The 8,483-nt window shown below is 34.6% G+C and overlaps 1 pseudogene; it reads right to left on the reverse strand.

Moving 5' to 3' along the window:
* Nucleotides 1-5,592: 5,592 nt before the first annotated feature.
* Nucleotides 5,593-6,864, reverse strand: LOC100031376 (TIMELESS-interacting protein-like; annotated as a pseudogene).
* Between the last annotated feature and the right edge of the window lie 1,619 nt (nucleotides 6,865-8,483).

The following is an 8,483-nucleotide window of genomic DNA, read 5'->3' on the forward strand; positions in this document are numbered from 1 at the left end:
CAGTTTCAACCTATACTGTTCCACTGAAGCTCCCCAACACACACACACACACACACAAACACACACACACACACACACACACACACACACACACACACTCCCCCCAAGAGGATTTCTTCCCACATTATCTAGATCTGAAGGCCTTACTTCATACTGTTTATCTGCACTTTTATTCACTGCAAATGAATTTATAATCAGATTAATTTATTCATACCCTATCACAAATTTAATGGCAGATGAATTCTTATCATATCCTGGAACAGTATCCTCATTGCTTCTTTCCACCAGGATAACTGAATTAATACCACTAGAATGATTGGGAAAAATTCCTCCTCAGATCATTCCATCCCTTCCTTCATAAAGAACATACTTTCTAATCAGCAATTCCACCCATATTTTTTTTTTTAGTCAAATTAAGATTGGACAATTTGGACAAAATTTGAAGACTGTGACTGGAATTAGATGCTGACAAAGCAGCATAGAAGCAGGAGGCTGATCCACATCAACTTCTGGGACTTAATACTAGGAATATTAGCTTTGCTCATCTTTGCTTAAAGACCTTTAGTAAGGAGGAACATCACTCAAAGCAGCAATCCAATCAACTTTTGGGTAGCTCTTAAGTTTTTCTGTACAGTTATCCTAAGTTTAGCCCTCTGGGTACAAATAGAACAAATATGGATTCTCTTCCATGAAACAGTCTTTCAAATACTTGGACACAATTGTCTTATTACCTCTAGGTCTTTTCTTCTTCAGGCTAAATATTCACAGTATCCAACCTTCTTGAGCCATATTGTTCTGCTGAAACCCTTTCTCCCTGCCTGGAATTGTATTCTTTAGGTTAGACATCCAGAAATCATTCTCCCAGTCCCCAGGTCAATTAATTGACTCACATTTGATCTGTCCTACAGTTGAACTGTTTTAATTGCTGAATAACTGTAAATTCAATAATAATAATAATAAATAGCATGCTTTATTCTCATTTGATACAACAATCTTCACAACCTTGGGAAGAAAATGCTATTATTACCTCCATTTTACAGATGAGAAATTTAGAGTGGAAGGAGTTTAGGGACTTGTCTAAGATCACACAGCTAATGGTTTTCTGAAGCAAAATTTAAATACTGAATCCAAGTTAAAAAATTAGCCCACTATACTCCATTAGTCCACTGTACTTCCCTAACTCTTGACTGAACCAACTTGAGTAGTTGCCCAGCAGTGGAACTTCTGACCTTATCATTTAACCCAGACCATCCACATCCCATTTGGCTGCTAAGGGTATCCTCTCCTAATCTCTCTGCCAATACTTTCTCCTCTTCTTCTTTTCTACCTGAACACTGACACTCCTCAATCTGTGTGATGGAACCCATATCCTTACTTCATTCAGGCTCTCTTTCTCCTTCCCAGTAGTGGCAGATTAGGTCCCATGTCCTGTTGTGCAGATATGGCTGCTTATACAACATAGATGGGCAGGAAGATACCAATTGCAATACTTTTAGAAAGATGAACTTCCTAAACCTTACCATCAGCCCTGACATTGCATTCTAAGACTTTCTAAACCTAATCACAGTACCCTCTAGTCTCTTAGGGATCTATCATCACCTCCCAAACTGAACCTTGGAACTTTTTAGACCTTTCTATTCATGATGTGCCTGATAGGGTATCTTCCTCAATTTAAGTACAAGCACATTAAAATTAGGTATTGTTCAATTTTCTATTTATATTCCTAATGTTAAGCATCTAAAATTTTTTATTCATTCATTCAATTATTCATTCATAGCACCCTACAACCAGATATATCCACCTATGCCATTTTCCTTGTCATACATGTATAAATACATGTCATACATACCCCTTTTCTCCTCTATTCTCCTCCTGCTTACTTTCTACTTCTTGCCCTTATCAAAGTGATCAAATCAATACTATCATTACTTCTGGAATAAGCATGTCATTGACTATTGTAAGGATCAATTTATCATCTCTGTGACTACCCAGATCAAAACTCCCTTCCTTTTCCTAAAGAGAACAGAATAATTTTGTTTTTGAGGAAAGTTACTATGCTACACGTTTTTCAATAGCTATAGTATAATACAAGTAGTATAACACAAGAAATTTCTCCTCCTCAGATCCTAAGAATACAGGATAGGTAGAAGAAAAAAAATGGAAATGCCTGGCAAGTTTACCATGTAATAAGGGATTACTTGAGTGATAAATGATAACTAAAAATCAGATCTGCTAATCTCTTCTCTTCTTCCCTTCTTCCTCCCTTCACCCTCCCCTTCCAGCTGATTCTTCTGTTGGTCTCTCTAAATCAACTCAGGGTGAGTTTTATGATGTCTCAAATAAAATACTTTTCCCTCTTCTTTAAGATTAAGTAAGGGATTGATTGGAGAAGAAGGGAAAGATAAGGAAATGGAGGGAAGAGGGTTTGGGGTTTCCCTATTACTAGAATAATTCCTAGGTTGGAGGATGGTGGAATATAATTCAGATTGGGAAAATTGGTAACAGGTCTGGAAATTCAGTCACTGTAGCACAGCAGAGAAATCAGAGAGAGCTGGACTTTTGTCCTTCTTTCTCAAGAGACCCTTCTTCCTTTCGTCTCCAAGGCAAAGAGACCAAGATTTCAGTTTGTCTCCTTTCTCAACAATCTTTCCTGGTCATAACTCCAATTAGAATGTTCTCCTTGAGTGGCAGCTCAGCAGTTCCAGCTACTCCAGCTCTGCTGCAAACTTTTCCTATTTTCTTTCTTCCACAACTTTATAACCTCCCCCCCCCCCCAGTCTTTGTAAAGGATGCAACCCTGTATTGACGTTACTTACCTTTTGGATATATCTTATCAATTTTCTAACTATCTAATTCTTAACCCTATACCATGTTAACATTCCTTTACCCTCCCCAAATAATAAATCCTAATCTATCTATGCTAATTTTGGGTATAGGAAAATGACTTAGGTACTTAGGGATTTTACATGAATATAGGTTTTTGAACATAATAATAAACCATGTAATAATTTTAAACAATTTCAACAGTATTTTTTAATATGTAACTGTCTTATCTCTTAATGTCTATAAATTCAACTAAGTAAATTCCTATTACTAACAATTGTTAACCTAAAATCATAATGTAATCTAACTTCTATACTTAAGTTTTATGTCTGTCCCTATATTCCCTAAGATTTTTAACAAATATTCTAAGCTGTTCCTATTATTAGTCATTAGAACATTAATAAATTATTCTAATATAGTTAGTGTGTTAGTACATTAGTATTTACATATATACATAGGTTATATCTATACAGATTTACATATGTACAAATATAATACATTGTTCAGATTTTTGTGCAAACTCATGCAGATAAGAAATTTCTTTGTCTGTTTGAATTTTCCACAGAAATTTATATATCAGTATGAATTTTGTGTGTTGCAATTATGCATATGTTATATAGTTAGTTACCCAGTCCATGAGATTACCTTCCACATTGTATTTATGCGTAGCATGTGTATGTATATATGTGAAGTTACATGTATGTCGCTTTCTTACATGACCTTATGACCACAAGTCCAAAATTTCAAATTCCTTCCATGTCTTTTGATGTTGATTGTAGAAAACTATGTGTCTTAGTTTTTTCATCTGTGCTGGATACAAAATGTTGTCTGTCGTCAACTCTTGATTGAAGTCCTGTGTTCTTTACTATTCAGGAACATACTGGAACAATCAGGAACATGCATATGTGTAAGATTTTACATGTGCATGTATGTAAGATTGAAATTTTCATCGTGCATGGAAGTAAGGTATGAATTCTTCATGTGTGTTTGTCAGTATTTATGAGTTGTTCTTCACATGTGGAAGTAAGCTTTTCATATAATCATCTTCAAGAGTGGGTGCATGTAGTATGTTGTAGTATAAATTCTTAGATTTATGTTAAGAATATGAATTTGAAGTTTTCTTATCTTTTGATGTCTGAGTTTTCACAAGGGGATTTATTGTTTGCTCTCTTTAATGTTCATGTTAAGATGTTGACTTTTGAAGTTTCTTGGAGATAGAAATTTGATATAATGTATTTTGTTTGGTCATAGAGTTATGTTTTCATAGTGAAATAACATTGTTACTTTCTTTGTTGTTACTATTGTTGGCAGAGACTTTGTATAGACTATGTAGGGACTTTTCTTTGGAGCTAATTTATAAAATGCCTGTTTTTCTTTTCTGTCTGTTTTACTGTCTATGTTCCTATCCAGAGCTGTTTTATTTGCTTTAGCAGTGCTTTTTTGTTGTCATTTGTACTCTCATTTTTTTCCTTTATTTTAACATGTTCAGTGCTCGCTTGTCTGTTCTTTCTGTTTTGTCTTTAACAGAATGGAAATTCATAGAGACTGTTGTTAGTTATTGCTAGGGCTATTTGTATTGTTGATTATGACTAGGGCTATTTGTTTCAGATGTCATATTTATGTATTTTTATTGATGTCATAACCACATTGTTGTTTCTTGTGAGATATCTGAAACTATGAGGTAATATCTTCATTGTATATCTTCCCTCTCTTCCTTCCCCTGGTAGAAATGTGTTTTTTTAATTTTTTTAAATTTTTTTTTAGCCCATCTCTTTAAAAAGCTTCCAATAAAGTTAACCACTTAAATGTTTTTACCCACCATAAAAAAAAATGTACTCTATTAGTCTGAATATAGTGCAGCATTTTTTCCTCCAATATATACCTTTGAAAGTTACATTCACACTATATTTTAGCACTTCCAGCTTTGAAACTATAAGTAGTGCATTGTGTACCTCAGCAAACATAAAAAGCATGTCTATCTCCTAGGGCAGATGGGAAATGTCAACCAAATGCCCATTTTTAATATTCTGTCAAATGTCACCTTTAATATAATACTAAAGGTGCCAAATCAGTGCTGATTAAAACAACTGGAAATGAGAAAACCAGAATGGCCATGATGTTAGCAGTCACAGCTGACCGGCAAAAACTGCCTCCTTATGTAATTTCAAGGCATAAACCATTACCTAAGGAGAAGTGACCATCAGGAGTGATATTTTGTGTGCAGGAAAAGGGATGGATGAATGAAGAACTTGTGTTAGATTGGTTGAATGTGGTCTGGGGTAGGTATCAGAGAGGAATGCTCGTTCTCAATGTGTTCAAGGGTCACCTGCCTGAAAATGTGAAGAAGGGAGTTGCTGAAATGCACCCAGACCTAGTTGTTATTCCAGGAGGAATGACATCACAATTACAAGTGTTATATGTAGTAATTAATAAGCCATTCAAAGATCATTTGAGGAAAGAATATAATGAGTGGATGTTGACCAGAAACCATGAATTTACTCCATTACAAAAAAAATAAAGAAACCATTGGTCACCGTATTAGTGAACTGGATCAAAATTACTTGGGACAAAATCTCCACCGAGTCTATTGTGCTTGGGTTTGAAAAATGTTGTGTATCCAACAGTATGGATGGTTGTGAAGATGGTGTTTTGTAGAAAGAAGAGGGTGATGGCAATGACTTAAATGATGTTTCCATTTCAGGAGATGAAGAAAATAGAAGAGGAAGAACATGATTAAAATATTAGAAGGTAGTTTCTCACAAGAACCTATAAAAGTAATACATATTTAATAAAAGTGGCATTAAAACTTCTTTAACTTGTTTTCAGGACCTTGAAAAAACTTCAAATATAAAGTGACTGCATTATTCATGAGTTAAGAGAAAGTTGTAATTTAAAAGGAGAAAATAAAATGGATGTTTTCTCTTTCTGAGTTATCCTTCAAAATATTTGGGAGCTCACTATATTTGGGCTAATATGGTAATAAATCTCTACTTGTTAAACTAGAGAACAAGTAGCTAATAAAGATTATTTTTTTAGTTTTAACTGAGACGTATCCATGCTTCTGAATGAGACAAACCTATTGTTGGCACTTAAGTGTTAATAAATAAAAAGATCTGTTGAATAGTCATGTATATTTTAAATTACTTCATCTACTCTTGAAGTTTGTAGGTCATCATTTATATTTGTAGAACCAGCAGCACTGTCTGTAACTTCTAGACTTTCTTCACTTAATCCATTTAAATTCTCTTCTTGTGCTTCATTTGTACTATCATTTTCTAATGCCTGTGTTCTGAGCCTGATAATTGACATATCATTTTCTTGGGACTGACTGTTATTTAACAATTTTGCCTGTCTCCTTTCCAAAGCTAGTTGTTTGTTCTTCTCAATTCTTTTCTGTTGTTCTTCTGTTAAACTTGTATTCAACTGAGGTGCAAATATTTCTGTGTCAACTTGATTTGAAAAAAGGGAATCAAAGTCTACAGTAGCTGTATCTACTCCATTTCCTTCTGTTTTATCACCTGAACTCCCTTCTTATTTCCCAAATGTTCTACTCTACCAATAAAATCCTCAAATTGCAGTTTGGGGAATAGTCTATGTGCCCAGTGCTCCATGTGTCTTATTAATGTCTTCAAATCTTCAGCCTCATGACCTTTACCTTTGAATTTCACTTTTTCAAACACATGTCTTAAAGCTGGAAGTCCTCTTTCTGAAATTAATCTCTGAGCATCTAACTTAGGCAAATCCTTTTTACAGTTTTCTTTATAACTACAGGCATTTCTCCCATCTGATTCCTCGTTATATCTGTAGTAAGCTCATTTTCTCCAGCATCATCCCTTCCTGGAGAGGCTGGAGGTGGAAAAGGTTGAAAAGCTTCATCTTCTATCCCTTCATAATCAGGAAGGTCCAGCAAATTGTTCTCCTCTGATTCCATTTTTCCGCGATTCCGTCGGACCAGGAGCAGCCCGGGAAAGAAAAATGTTCCGCGACTCGCGCCAAAGCTCCTCTCGCGACTGTGTCCCACGCAGGCGCAGAGAAGTGGGGATTACCCTAGAAATGTGTTTTTAGGGTGAAGGTTGAGAGATATGGGCAACCTATTTCAGTTCTCATCTATAACTTTATGTTAATGTTTTTGATAATAAATTCATCCAATGTGAATCTATGGTTCAATAGCATTCTAGGTGTTTACTATCTTCCATTACTGTGTGTTTGTATTTGTCATAGTTATGAAGTTGGAGTTTGCTACTAAAAGTTTAAGGGTTTTCTTGTTGTGATTTAATTCCTTAGTTGTTCCTTTGACAGAATATTTTTTTTTCTTTTTATACCTAAGACTAGTCTTTATTCTCACAAGGTTTTGTGTTGTATGTTGTTACCCTATGGAATTCAAACTAATCTTGGTTTCAATCTTTCTCCATAGATGGTATTTGTCATGTTTTTGAAATTAGAGAATAGATGTGAAAATGTATATCTATCTCCCCTCCAGTTTGTTCTTTAATATGTTTCTTCCCATTCATAATTATTATCTGTATAAGCCATATAATTTAATTTCTGTGTAAATTCTTCATAACTATTAGCTCCTAACCTAGCAAACAGTTCCTCCATTGATAAAGAACTTCTTCTGTGCCCAAAAATCTCATCATTATCATCATATTCATAAGATTTTTATTGTTCTGGTTCCAGGTATTCACTTTCCGAATTTGTGTCCCACAGATCTCAATCTCTGTTAACCTCCACATAAAGCTTATAAAATTCATAGAGTTCTAGTTCTTGATCACTGTTTTGGTCCATTATTATTACACGATCTGGTATTTCTTCTTGATCTGATTCTGATTCTGGTTCACTGAATTCTATAATCCTTATGCTATTCATTGGCTTTTGTTCAGTACCATCTAAACCTGTTTCAGATGTTAACACTGGCTTTCTGTCTTGATCTAACCCTATGTCACCAACTTTTATCTTCCCCAAATCTGTTTCTGGCATTTCTCATTAAGAAACTTTAGATTCATGTTTTGAGGTGATAAACTTGATGTTATGGGGTTAACTGCTTCTTGCAGATATACAATGCTGTTACTAAAATTCATAGGTTCTACCCTATCATCAGCCTTAAGTTTCTGTTCATCTTCACTCTCTTTTGACTGTGTAGAGATAGAAACCTTTCCCTCTATGATGCTATCTCCTGGGAATGATGTTAGTACAGTTGCATCTTCCCCTGTATCACTGGGATGTGTGTAGTTATTATTCCCCACTGTACTCCATACATATCATTCTGGCTTTTGTGTAGACATGGTATTTATTGTTATGGAATCACTCTGCTTTGCTACCTTCTGCCAGTTGTATGGTTGAACTAGTTAAATCTTCTTAATTTAAATCATTTCCTATGTGATCTTCATCTAAGTTTGATGATATTATATCCTCTGCTTCATTGGAAAATGAATTTAAATCATAGCTATGATTAATTTCATATAGTTTTACTTGGCCAGACCACCCCCTTCCATTTGGAATGTAGATTTCATGCCTGTCATTTGAATCCTTGGCTGTTCTATCAGTTGCTAAGTTTTGCATTCTATTCATCTTTTCAAATTTAACTGCTACTCCACCTCTATTACTTTGAATTTAATTATTATGTTCAAATGTAATTTCAGCTTCATTTTCATTAAATTTTG

The sequence above is a fragment of the Monodelphis domestica genome, chromosome 2 (genome assembly GCF_027887165.1).
Source record: "Monodelphis domestica isolate mMonDom1 chromosome 2, mMonDom1.pri, whole genome shotgun sequence".
Lineage (NCBI taxonomy): Eukaryota > Metazoa > Chordata > Mammalia > Didelphimorphia > Didelphidae > Monodelphis > Monodelphis domestica.